General features: G+C 37.2%; 1 long non-coding RNA gene across 1 annotated transcript in view; it reads right to left on the reverse strand.

Annotated features, from left to right (window-relative positions):
* LOC123788871 (uncharacterized) overlaps nucleotides 1-14,481 on the reverse strand; it is a 38,538-nt gene that overhangs the window by 17,800 nt on the left and 6,257 nt on the right. The window contains exon 4 of the long non-coding RNA XR_006778587.2: nucleotides 10,436-10,503. This is a non-coding gene — a long non-coding RNA (uncharacterized LOC123788871). The remainder of the gene's footprint in view (nucleotides 1-10,435; nucleotides 10,504-14,481) is intronic.

The raw sequence follows: 14,481 nt of genomic DNA on the forward strand, positions 1-14,481 counted from the left end.
ACTAATATCAACTCATTTAATCCTTATAATAATTTTATGAGGTAGGTTCTATTATTACCCTAACTTTATAGATGAGGAAAGGGAGGCAGAGAGAAGTTAAGTAACTTGCCTAATGTTGCACAGCTAGTAAAAATTAGATTTAGGATTTGAGCCCCGAGAGTCTGATTCTAGAGTCCAGGTCCTTAACCACTCTGACATTTGATTTTTTTTAAAGTACACTCTACACCCAACACTTAGGGCTAACTTAGGACCCCAAGATCAAGAGTCTTATGCTCTACCAACTGAGCCTGCCAGATGCCCCTGCCATTTAATTTCCATCTTTGCTGTTTGGTTGATAGAGAAAGAAATGTTAAAAGAGAGAAAAAATAATAATCAACTTCTCACATTTATTAAGCACCTACTGTGCTGGGACTTTCGCACCTACTTTCTTCAATACTTTAATCACCATTAGTACTTTTTAAGAACAATCATAAAAAGATTTTTATAAAGCACTTAAATAACAGAAATTACTTCACTTAATCCTCTAACAGCCCTAGAAAGTAGATGCTATTATTATTGCCATCTTACAGATGAAGAAAGTGAAGGTTTAAAAGCTTAAGTAACTCGCCAAACAGCATGTGAGAGTATACTAAGGAGTGAAGCTGGGCTTCAAACCCAGGTTGCTTGGCTATTAAACTCAGGTTTAACCATAACACTTTCCAATCTCCCTGACTCTGTGGTGTAGGTATTATGTTGCTATTATTATTAATAAATCACATAAATATTTATTCAAAATCCATTCAGTGGATGCTGACCATTGACACCATTATCTATTACTCCGAAGATGGGAAAATGAAGCCACAGACTAAACAGATCCTCAGCTGCCCCAGAGAAGGGTCTCAGTCTACTTACTGGGAGAGCTAACTAGAGGCAAATTTGTGAAGCAAATGCACATTTCCTTTGGGCTTTCCAAACTCTCCTGCAAACACTTTTCTCTCATCCTACTGATGCTGATGCCCCATGATACTGTTGGAAAATAATATATTCTCTGCAAATTATTACAACTCAGTTAAGAACTTACAATGGATTAGAGAGGATATGATGCAATATAAATGCAGAGTTCTAAGAATGCTAATGCTGGCGGTGGGCAGTTTAAAGGCAGGATGCTTCTGTTAAATAAGAATTTCCAACATTATGATGTGTGGCCTAGGATGAACTCCTGCCCCCTGGGGCAGAAGAGTGGAGAATCTGGGAACTTGGAGAGAACTTTTGGATTCAGAAATTTTAAAATATAGAAAACATTTTAAGAGAAGACAATTCAGGGAGTCTAATCTGATGGTAATAAGTGTCCAAAATAAAGGTTAATTTATGGAATTCCTGTTGACCAAGTCCAGTGACATTAAGATTGTGGTAACTCCAAGGAGGGTACATTAGACCTTAAACCAATAGAAATGACTAACAGCAAACACCATGTAGTTCACATATTCTCTGTTAGTTCTTAAATTTCCTAGCTAAGTAGCCATTACTAACTTATTTTACTGTTGAGGAAAATGACTAAAAGATTATCTAGGTCTCTCTGGCAGGGGAGATAGGATTCACACCTAGTTCTATGTGATTCCAAAGGCCACTTTTTTTTTTTTCCTAACCATGCTTCCCCTCCCCCCACAGCAGAAAAAGAGTTTGCCTCTCCTAGGATCACAAAATCTACACTAACTGTGGGATACAAAGATGAACTACCAAAAGCCAGGGTGAGAGAAAGAGTCAGTTAGGACAGAAAAGACTGGGCCAACCTACCGTGAAAATGTGTGTCCGTAATTTACACAAGGCATCATCCCCTTAAAAAGAGCCCCTCCAGATGGTCGACTGGCCATTCTAGGCTGTGTTGATTTCTGGAGCACTGCCTCCTACCCAAGTGATCTAAATGATAAGATTGCTGGACACTGATGGGGACACCCTTTCAATGACCTCAACATATCTGGATCCTTCTTCTGTGACATTGACAAGTGTGACTTTTTGTCCTACAAGAGTTGTAAATACCAAGATGTGAATTTGTATTTAGGAGTAAGAAGGCCATGTTACCACAGATTTAGACATTCACGAATTCTCAGGCCCAACTATTGTGATGATGTCACCGCTTATTAGCACCTCATTACAAGGTCCCAAACAGGCTGCTTTTATTTTAAACAAATAAAAATGAGTCCCAATCTTTCAGACATGTAGACTGAAATATTTGCAGATGAATTATATGATGTCCATGATTTGCTTCGAAATAATATTGGAGGAGAGGACCAGTCAATATTAGTTGAAACGGGGCGATAGGAACATAGAGGTTCTTTGTTTCACTCTCTCTACTTGTGTGTATGTTTGAAATTTTCTATAATAAGAACATTTTAAGCACATTGTTGCCATCAAGTTTTTGTTTGTAATTTCTTTCAGCCTGCTATGCACCTCCCTTTTTCTTTTTGAAAATTCAGGTCCCATCTTCTCTGTGCTTCTTTCTCTAGCTACTCCAGCCCAAAGAAATCCTCACCCTCCTCAAAAGTCATCATTTCCTTTTTGCTTTAATGATTTCATTTTTAAGTAATCTCGATACCCAACATGGGTGAACTCACAACTCCAGATCAAGAGTCACATGCTCCACTAAACTAGCCAGGTGCCCCAAAAGTGATCATTTCTTTAAAACACGTCTTAGAAAAGAAGAAAGGTGGAAAATCAATGTGCTAAGCATCCACATTACTAAGTTAGAAAAAAAATCCCAGCAAATTCGCCCAAATAGAATAGAAAGAATATAATCAAGAGATGGAAAAAATAAAATAGAAAACATGGTAGAGAAGATTACCTAACCCAAAAATTGGTTCTTTGAAAACTGATAACCCGTGGCCTACTATGATAATAAACATTAAAATTTAGGTTACATAGACAACTTTCTAGAAAATATACAACTTACCAAAACTGAATAAGAATACAGAAAAATCCAGAGTCCTGCATCAGATAGTCAGTGAGTGAAATTTCAAAGAATAACTTAAGAATAATGACTATCAAAAAAAAAAAAAGGAATCTGTAATTTAAAACTTTTCCACAAAGAGAACGCCAGGCCCAGATGATCGCACCAGCAAATTCAACCAAACATCTGCAGTAGAAATAACGCCAATCTCAAAACTTTTCCAGGGAATAGACAAAGAAGAAACAAACTCTGTGTTGTATTACGAGCTATCATAACTTGATACCAAAACCTTGCATACGTTTTAAGAAGAAAAAGTATAGTCTGATTACACTCATCAATATAGATACAAAGTTCTTTTTTTTTTTTTTTTTGCTCCATGCTGGATGTGGCTTGAACTCATGACCCTGACATCAAGACCTGAGTTGAGATCAAGAGTCAGATACTTAACAAGCTGAGCCATTCAGGCACTCCTATAGATACAAAATTCTTTACCAAAATATTTGTAAACTGAATACAGAAATACAGAAAACACAGAAAAAGAACTGTATGTCAAAACCAAGTTTGATTTATTCCAGGAATGAAAAGTAAATCAATTAGTGTAATTTACTATATTAACAGAAAAAAGGATTTTAAAAAATAATGTTAATAAATGCATAAAATACTTGATAGCTTTCAACATAAATTCATAATTTAAAAAACTCTTAGGAAAATCGAAATAAAGGCAAAAAATGTAATCTGATAAATGATGTCTGTAGTAAACCTCAGTCTGAGAAAGACAAATACTATATGATTTCACTCATACATGGAATTTAAGAAACAAAACAAATAAAGGGGGAAAAAAAAAGGGACCGACCAAAAAACAGACTCTTAACTATAAAGAACAAACAGATGTTTACCAGAGGGGAGGTGGGGGGGATGGGTGAAATAGATGAAGGGGATTAAGAGTCCACTTATCCTGATGAGCATTGAGTAATATATACAATTGTTGAATCACTATATTGTACACTTGAAACTAACTTAACACTGTATATTAACTATATTGGAATTAAAAGTTAAAAAAAAAAGACCCTCAAATAGTTAGGATGGTTTTGGATCAGACACGGAACTTAATCTGAGCCTTTTGAATAGATTAAATAGAAAGGAAAGACAGGACATTATAGGAAAGGGAACAACAACATAATTATAATTGTAATCAGCTTTTACTAAGTGTTAATTATGTGTCAGGGACTGTTCTAAGTGCTTTAAATATAATACTATATTTATTCCTCAGCATAATCCTATGAAATAGGTACTAGCAAGAGCCAATTTGATAGATGAGGAAAGTAAGGCACAGAGGGGTGAAATAACATTCCCCAAGATTTAGGCACAGAGAGGTTAAGTAACTTGCTTAAGGTCACACAGCTAGTAAAGAGCAGAGCCAAAATTCGAGTCCACAGCCTATGCTCTTAACCACTCTGCTATACTGTTTCATCCCATAAGAACCACCACAACATCAGAACAGGTACAGGCTTGGGAATGAGATTATTTCGGAATAGGAAAATTGGTCTGCTAAAACTAAGCTATATGACATCTGTCCTTTTTAATTAGCAGTGAGTGGGATTGCAAAAAATGCCTTGAGGAGGAGGAGGGGGGGGGGAGGAGGAGGATGGGCTTCTAGAATTCCTGTGAGCAGATAGACAATAAGACTCCCTGTGAGGGGCTGAGGTAATTATCCCATTAGTAAAGTTTAAGAAAAAGAGACAGGGATAACACTTAACAAGCAAATACTGAGAAGAATCTAAGATGTGCTGTTCACATGGTGCTTGATTAAGAGAAGCTGGCTAAAGACCCAGAAACAAAAGCATTTCAATAAAATTGATAAAATTAGAAATAGCTACAGAACAACATTTTTAGTCAAATTGGGTTCAAAAATATCTTCTTCATTTACTCACACATTCTTTTAATCGATCTGCAAATTCTCATCGAGGTTTTACTGTGGATCAGTCTCCACACTAGCCTTAAAGCATACAGTGACAAGCAAAACACACACAAGTTCTACTACGGAGTCTAAAGCGCAGAATACAAACAAGTAAACAAATAAATATAAAGGAATGCGGCGATTTTTATATAGCTAATATTCATTAAGCATTCACTTTGTGACAGGCACCATTCTAAGCTTATTATGCATACTAATTTATTTGATTCTCACAGCAATGTCACTGCCATTTTTCAGGTAACAAAACCGAGTCATGAAGATATGAGCTTGCCCAGAATGACAGGTAGGAAATAGCAGAGCCAGGATTCTAACCCAGGCCCTCCGGCTCCAGAGCCCACCTGTTATGTTGTCCTTAAGTACACACACACACAGGTCACCAAACACAGTCCGAGAACATCAGGGAAGGCTTCCCAAAGGAAGCGATATCTCTACGGAGGACAAGATGGGGTTAGCACAAGGAGAAAGGAGAAAGAGTGTTCTGGGCAGAGAGACACCCTGAAACTGAGAGTGGCTCTGGGAAACTGGAGTAGGGATTATGAGGACAGGAGCAGAGAGGTGGGAGGCTGTAGGCACAGAGGCCGGGGGGAAGACCTGTAAGCTGGGCCAGAGTCCAGACAACAGAATGCCATAGCAGGACGCTAGGGTGGAGGTGGGTGATGATACAATCAGATTTGTGCTTCAGAAAGATGCTTCTTCCTACAATGAGAAGAATCAACTGGAAAGGGGTACACTGGAGTAAGGAGACTAGTTAGGAAGTCATTATAATACTGTGGGCAAGAAATAAAGGCAGAGGGGACTCGGAGGATGGATATGGGAGAGGAGGGATGAGAAGTCAGTGATGCCACCTAGATTTCTGGCTTGAACATCTGGAATAACAATGGTGTCATTTATTCAGATAAATAATATGCAAGAAGGAACAGCTTCGAGTGAAAATGGGGAGAGGAGTGGTAGAGATAAGTGATGCCAGTCTTACTAGTAATGTGGTATAGGCACAGTACACATTATTTCTCCCCCTGATTAATAAACGTGATGATATGAAATATTAGATGTGGGAGAATAAGGCCACTGATACATCACTAGTAGGATATAATTGGTACCAGCATTTTTTGAGATCAATTTAACGATGCCTGACAAAGTTGAAAGCCATAACCAGCAATAACCAGCAGTAACATTTCTAGGTGCCTCATTTGAAGAGATTCTTGTACATGTGCTGAAGGTGATCTGCACAAGGGTGTTCGCTGGATCATTGTTTCTGATAACAAAAAATAAAAAACTCAAAACAACTTAAATGTCCCTTAGTGTAAAATGGTGAAATAACTGTAATTTATTCATATAGTGGAATACTCTATGTAAGTTTAAATGAATGAATTAGATGTGTATATGTCAACATGAATAAATCTCAAAAACACAATTTTTTTTAAAAGATTTTATTTATTTGACAGAGATAGAGACAGCAGCGAGAGAGGGAACACAAGCAGGGGGAGTGGGAGAGGAAGAAGCAGGCTTCCCAGCAGAGGAGCCTGATGTGGGGCTCGATCCCAGAAAGCCGGGATCATGCCCTGAGCCGAAGGCAGACGCTTAACGACTGAGCCACCCAGGCGCCCCATCAAAAAAAAATTTTAAGTGATAGAGCAAGCTGCAAAAGATACATACAGAATAATACCATCTATGTAATTTTTAAATAAAAAATAGTTGGGGCCCTGGCTGGCTCAGTCGGTAAAGCATGTGATTCGATTTTGGGGTTGTAAGTTCGAGCCCCATGTTGGGTGTAGAGATTATTTAAAAATAGAATCTTAGGGGCCCCTGGATGGCTCAGTTGAGCATCTGACTCTTGGTTTTGGCTCAGGTCATGATCTCAGGGTCATGGGATCAAGCCCCGCATCAGGCTCTGTGCTCAGAGTGCAGTCTGCTTGGGATTCTTTCCCTCTCCCTCTCCCTCTGCCCCTCCCCCAACTCATGCACTCTTTCTCTCTCTAAAATAAATAAATAAATTTAAAAATAAATAAAATAAGGTCTTAAAAAAAGTTACACACACATATGTGTTCCTAAAAATAAAAATGCATGCATGGAAATGATACACCCTAATTTCAGAACACTGGTTATCTCTGGGAAGTGGGAAAGTGAGAGAAAGAGTAGGAGAGAGAGAGACAAAGCTTTAGCTATATATGTACAATGTTTTTACTGAGCAAAATGTAAACTTTAAAAAGGAAAAAGAAAAGAAAGCATTAATTCAAAAAGCCATTAAAAGAATGAGGTATAATTTAGATACCATAAAATTAAGCATCTTTAGGTTCAGAGTTTGATGTGTTTCTGGCAAACATGGAGTCATGTAACAAGAAACATAATCAAAAAACCATTCTATTACCAAAAAATTCCCTCACACTTCTTTGAGGTGAATCTACTCCCCTCACCACCAGCCCCTAGCAAACCACTGATCTGTCCCTATAGTTTTCCTCTTTTATCTCACAGCTTTCACCCAAGGGTTGCCCAAGAGAGGAACTGTGTAGCAGGCACAGGCAACAAAAAACTCCAAGAGAAACACTATCTTATTATATATTGGGGACTAGGAAAGGGGGCACTGAGCCAGAAAGTGTAGAGAGAATCTTCTTTTTCTCCTTTCTTTTTTCTTTTCCAGCCTTGCCCCAAGGTTAGTCCCAGTCATTAGGCTGCACTCCTGTGGTGGTGGTGGAGCAGGCTGCTAAAACCTCAAAGGATAACCTATCATTCTGAACAAAGGAAGGGGGGGAAAGGGCCTTGTCATCTAAAGACTGCAGAGAAATCCTTGTCATTTTTCTCTTTTTCCTCACGGCTTGGCCCCAGAGGTGGCCTTACTCATACAGAACTGCGTAACAGTGCAGGTGGCGAAAATTCTGAGAGACGCCTTCTTTAGAGCCAGAGCACAAGGAAAAGAGTCCCCTAGGAGCCATAGACCATGAGGGAAATCTTAGAGAGCCGAAAGATAGTGAAAGGGAATCCTATATGAACAGACCCCATTCCTGGGCTCACCCCCAAACCTGCACATGCTTAGAACTGACCCAAAGCATCACCGCAAAGACTTTGAAAATTGAAATGACATAGAAGGCAACACAGAATTCACAGTCTGAATATCCAAATATTTGACTGAATCCAAAGTTATGTAACATACAAAAAAGCCAGGAAACTGATCCATTCTCAAGGGAAAAGAAAATCAAGCGATGTCAACCTCAAGATAACCTACATGTTGGAAATATTAAAGACTTTAAAGTAGCCATTATATTCATGCTTCATGAAGGTAAATACTTTTTTTTGAGAGAGAGAGAGAGAGAGAGAAAACAGGGGGGAGAGGGAGAGAGAGAGAATCCTAAACAGGCTCCACACCCATCCCAGAGCCCAATACAGGACTTGATCTCATAATCCCAATATCATGACCTGAACCAAAATCAAGAGTCAGATACTTAATCGACTGAGCCACCTAGATGTCCCAAAGGTAAATACTTTTTTTCATAAAGAATGAACAAAATAGAAATACAGAAAGTATTACAGAAGTTCTTGCAAAATGATGGAAATAATAGAAAAGAGTCAACTGTAAATTTTAGGACTGAAAAGTAAAATACTTGAAATTAAAAAGTCATTGGATGATTTCACACCAGAAGAGAGACAATGACAAAGGAAAGAGTTAGTGAAATCAAAGATTAGACTGAAGGTAGATAAATAGAAGCTATCCAGTCTGAAGAACAGAGAGGAAGAAAAATGAGTATAACATTATCAAATAATCTGGAGTCCTACAAGGATAGGAGAAATAAATTAGTATAAAAAAATCTTTTGAAGAAATAATGGCCTTGATATGTCTTATGAAGATGTAAATCTACAGACTCAAGAAACCCAAGGAACCCCAAGTAGGGAAATGCAAAGAAAATCATGACAGACATGTCAAAGTCAAAGTTCTAAACCCCAAAGTTTTTTTCTTAAATCTTGACAGTCAGGGGGAGAAAAATGACACATTACGTACAGATAAACAACTACTTGAATGACTGCTGATTTTTTATCAGAAACCATGGAGACCAGGAGACAGTGGAATAACATTTTTAAGAGTTGAATAAAAAGAACTGTCAACCCAGGATTCTACATCAGGTGAAATATCCTTCAGGAATAACAGTGAAATAAAGACATTCTCACATACAGGAAAAATAAGAGAATTTGACACCACCAGGCTTGCTTTAAGAGAAGTGATAAAAGAAGTTCTTCAGGCTAAAAGGAAATTACACAGGAGGGACACTTGGAACTTCAGGAATGAAGAAAAAACAGTAGACATGTTAATATCTGGGTAAATAGACTCTTCCTCCTTTAATTTATTTAAAATATTCAGGACTGTGGAGAACAAAAGTTGTAACATCCTCTGTCGAGACAAATGTAACATAAAGAGTAGAGAATAAATGGATTTATACGGTTTTAGGTTTCAGCTAAAGGGCTGGGGAAGCCCAGAAAACAAAGGGCCTAGAAAGGTGCAGCGATTCTTTGGTAATGTATTTTCATATGATAACTATGTGCTGTTCAACCCCTTCACAAAAATTTGACATTTTTAAATGTTTCAATGTGAGGGGATATGCATTTAAATAATTTTGATAAAGAGATAATTTTTTTAAGATTTTATTTTTAAGGGGCACCTTGGTGCTCAGTCAGTTAAGCATCTGCCTGTGGCTCAGGTCATGATCCCAGGGTTCTGGGATCAAGTCCCATATCGGGCTCCCTGCTCAGCACAGAGCCTGCTTCTCCCTCTGCTGCTCCCCCTGCTTGTGTTCTCTCTGTCAAATAAGTAAATAAATAAAATCTTTCCAAAAAAAGAAAACTTCTTTTTAAGTAATCTCCACAGTCAATGTGGGATGATAATTTTTCTTATATTGCTAAGATTTCTTTGTCCCTTATTTATCAACTTCTATGAAACAATACACAACAAACATGAGAATGGAGTAACACAACCAACAAGGAAGCAGGAAAAGTCATTTGTACTGTGTAGTATGTGCCACCAGAATTTTGCTTTCCTGTATCCATAACTTAGATTAGAACTAATAAACATCTACATGTATATGAAAATGAGACAATTACTCAGATAAATAACAAATACACAACTCTTTTCTTGCAATTATTTCTCACAAAAAAAGGTATCAGGAAAGAGTAATTAAACCTAGGTAATCAACTTAAGTCTTCAGTTAGCACTTGTGGAAACAGTCTTAGAAAATACAGTGTAAAATATAATACCAATGATCCTCAAACTTTTGCTTATAAACCAAGAGAATTTGCAAAACTATGTGTTCTTTCACACGGTTTCAGTTGGCATCTAGAATTTTTCATCATAAATTTAAGGAGTAGCAAAGTGTAGTAGTGTATTACCAACACTGAACTTTTTGTTAAATTTTAAACCATTACATCACTTTTTCAATGTCCAATGGAATAATAATTTCATTATCAATCATCATGTATTTTAAAAATATAAAAGACCTTCTTTAGTAGTGGGAAAATTTATACTATTCCTTTTTCTCCTTGAAGATAACATTACTTACCTCATGAAATCTGATCTTATCCTATTTCTAGGCTTGAAAGTCACTTCTTGATCTTCTTTCAAATTTCTCTGCAACAAAATATTTGTAGTTAAATTTCAATTTTTTTAAACTTCTGTGACTAAAAAACAATAGGTTAAAAATATTTTTCCTTTGGATTATCAGTATAACTTTTTGTACACAAATACCAAAACAACTTAAATATATTATAAACTTTGATACATGCTTATAAACAAAAAAATTTAATACATCTCTTGACAAAGTTTTCCCCATTTGCTTAATGTATCCATGTATGACTATTATTTATTGCTTAAATGAGCCAGCATCAATTCTATTCCTGTTTTCACTTATCTGGATGCAAGCACTCAGAAAATTTGTTTATATTAGTAAATAGATGGGAATGGGAAAAGCTAGGTTATAGCAATATCACCCAATTCTTTGAACCCATTCCATGTTCTGTGCCAAAAATTACATAGAAATCTATCATAGGGGCACCTGATTGGTTCAGTTGGTAGAGCATGTGACTCTTGATCTCCAGGTTGTGAGTTTGAGCCCCATGTTGGGTGTAGAGATCACTTAAAAGTAAAACCTTAAAAAAAAAAATCTATCATAAACATTACTTGTAAGGCTGTATGAGCTGATACCTTGACCAGTTTTGGCTTAGATATTCCTGAAAACATACAGTTGTTTTCAACCTGACTTTAGAAGAGTACATTGACCTGGAACAGTTACTGTTAGCTCCTAAACCTTCCACTATAGATGTGAGAGGCAAGGGTCCTCATGCCTTCTGTCTGTCTGATTGTACTAGCTACTATTGGATGGGGGAATGTAGGAGAAAAAAACAGAGTAATACCAGGGAAAGCAGAATTTTTGCAACTCAAAAATAATGCTTTTTTATTCCAAAAAAGAAACTAAAATTTGAGTTCAAAAATTTATCACTATTATTCTATTATTTATTATCATTATATTATTATTCTGTAATCATTCACTTTCACAATGTCTGGGAAATATACCAAAAAGGCAATACTAAGATTTACCAAATCTATATATGTTTTGTTTTCATTTAGAAGCACCTTGCTTTTTTGAAATAACTTTTAAAGAATTAGCACAGTGGGAACATTGTTAATTTAATATGAATATTTTTTAAGTCGGCTCCACACCCAGCGTGGAGTCCAGTGTGGGGCTTGAACTCATGACCCAAGATCAAGACCTGAGCTGAAATCAAGAGTTGAACACTCAACTGACTAAGCCACCCAGGTTCCCCAATGTAATATAAAATATTTTTGATGAAACACTTTTATTTTATCATGTGCTTTATATATTTTTGCCAAACCTTGGAGCTGCAGATATAACTTACTCAATTTATAGAAAACATGTTGTTGGCCACATAATCTAATTAATATAAGTCAGTCCTCTTTGGAGAAAGGGGAACCCTCTTACACTGTTGGTGAGAATGCAAACTGGTACAGCCACTCTGGAAAACAGTACGGAGGTTCCTCAAAAAGTTACAAATAGAGCTACCCTATGGCCCAGTAATTGCACCAGTAGGTATTTATCCAAAGGATACAAACGTAGTGATTCGAAGGGACACCTGCACCCCCATGTTTATAGCAGCCATGTCCACAATAGCCAAAATATGGAAAGAGCCCTAATATCCATAGACAGATGAGTGGATAAAAAAGGTGTGGCATATATATGTATAAGGGAATATTCCTCAGGCATCCAAAAAAAAAAAAAAAAAGAAATCTTGCCATTGCAACGACATGGATGGAACTAGAGGGTATTATTCTAAGCAAAATAAGTCAGTCAGAGAAAGACAATTATCATATGGTTTCACTCCTATGTGGAATTTAAGACACAGAATAGATGAACATAGGGGAAGGGAGAGAAAAATAAAATAAGATGAAATCAGAGAGGGATACAAACCATAAAAGACTCTTAACTCTAGGAAACAAACTGAGGGGAGGTGGGTGAGGGGATGGGGTAACTGGGTGATGGGCATTAAGGAGGGCACTTGATGTAATCAGCACTGGGTGTTATATGCAAGTGATAAATCACTAAACCCCACCTCTGAAACTAATACACTATATGGTAATTAATTGATTTTAAATAAAACTTTAAAAAGGCTTTTTCTACCTACCAAAAAAATTAAAAAATTTTTAAAAGTTAATCCTCATTGTCAAACCAATCATTTAAATAAAATTCACTTTAAGAAAAAGTCTGACAATTTTCAATTCAAATAAATGTGTTAATGTATGTACTCTGATGTATATTTTCTCAAAATTGAGAAATAGACTACCAAATGTATCTTCATAAGCTCAATTATTATAAGCAATCAAGATTAAAATGATATAGGAACTAGTAAAATTAGCTTATACATTTTTAGAAGAATAAAGCTATGTGGTTTTTCTCATTACTTAATTCATAATAGTAAAGCATAATAAATAAATACTATTTATGAATTAGGGTATGATAAAAGCACAGTAGTCCTTCAAAAAGTATGTCTAGGTGTGTACTGAACTTTGGTTTTCACCTTTCAGAAATAACGAAATGAGACGGGGCGCCTGGGTGGCACAGCGGTTAGGCGTCTGCCTTCAGCTCAGGGCGTGATCCCGGCGATCTGGGATCGAGCCCCACATCAGGATCTTCCTCTATGAGCCTGCTTCTTCCTCTCCCACTCCCCCTGCTTGTGTTCCCTCTCTCGCTGGCTGTCTCTATCTCTGTTGAATAAATAAATAAAATCTTTAAAAAAAAAAAAAAGAATGAAATAAGAATCGCATATAAAAATTCTGTAATAGCTCAAGTTTGTAACCAGGCACAGAGGTGCAAGAGCACCTGGCCTAGGCATGGAGGGGGGTGGGCACAGACAGACCAGGTCTGGCCACTCACTTCTGACAACATCCAACAGCAGAGAGACGAGTGGCAGTGAAACAAGAAAGGGATTTATTTCAGTAAGGCCCACACTGGGAGACAGCTGACTCGCCTCCAAAGTGCTGAAAATACTTCTAGGTTTATATAAGGAAATTGTGGGACAAAGGTCAGTGGATATGCACAGGTGGGCAGTAAAGGTCAAGTCCATCCTTGCGCTGGAGTCAGTTTTGCAGGATCTTGCTGGCTCAGGGCAGTTCTCATTGCTTGAGGGGTTAATTTCAGTTCCCATTACAGGATGCTTTACCCGCAGGGTTTTTGTTTTGTTTTGTTTTTTGTTTTAAATTACGTAGGCTCTACACCCAATATGGCTTAAAGTCACAACCCTGAAATCACATGCTCTATCCACTGAGCCCAGCCAGGCACCCTGCCCACAGGGTCTTTTGCCTGAGTTAACAGACTGGAAAGAACTTAATCAATTAGAAAGTACAGACTAGGGTGCCTGGTTGGCTCATTCCCAGAGCATGTGACTCTTGATCTTAGGGTCATGAGTTCAAGCCCCACATTAGATGTAGAGATTACTTAAAATAAATACTTTTTAAAGACTTATTTATTTATTTTGAGAGAGAGAGAGCACAAGCGAGGGGCAGAGGGAGAAAGAATCCCAAGCAAACTCCCTGCTGAGCTCAGAGCCCGACTCAGGGCTCAATCTCACAACCCTGAGATCAGGACCTGAGCCAAAACTGCGCCTCCCAGGCACCCATATCTAAATAATTTTTTTTCCCTAAGTACAGACTGAGGTGAAAAATGGAGGCAGATGAAGTCTTCTTTCATAATCAATTCCTTTGAAATCATAATAAAATGTTTTCCTATATATTTAATGGAGAATAAAAAATATGCTATTAAAAATTAATCAGTCCAGCAGTTAGCACATAATTTCATTTTTTGTTAATAAGAGGCAGACAATATTAAGCATGTTAAAAGGTGACAAAAGGTCAGGATCGTAGTTTTTATATACTTCTGATGAGGGAGAGAAGCAGGAAATGTTCCCCATTAGTCCAGAAGGCTGACGAATAGCCTGCATAGTTCCAATAAGGATCAAGTATGTATTGGTTGCTACATTCTTTTTTTTTTAAGATTTTATTTATTTAATACAGAGAGAGAGAGAGGAAGAGAGCAAG

Source organism: Ursus americanus, chromosome 3, assembly GCF_024610735.1.
Source record: "Ursus americanus isolate L20-20 chromosome 3, mUrsAme1.1.p, whole genome shotgun sequence".
Lineage (NCBI taxonomy): Eukaryota > Metazoa > Chordata > Mammalia > Carnivora > Ursidae > Ursus > Ursus americanus.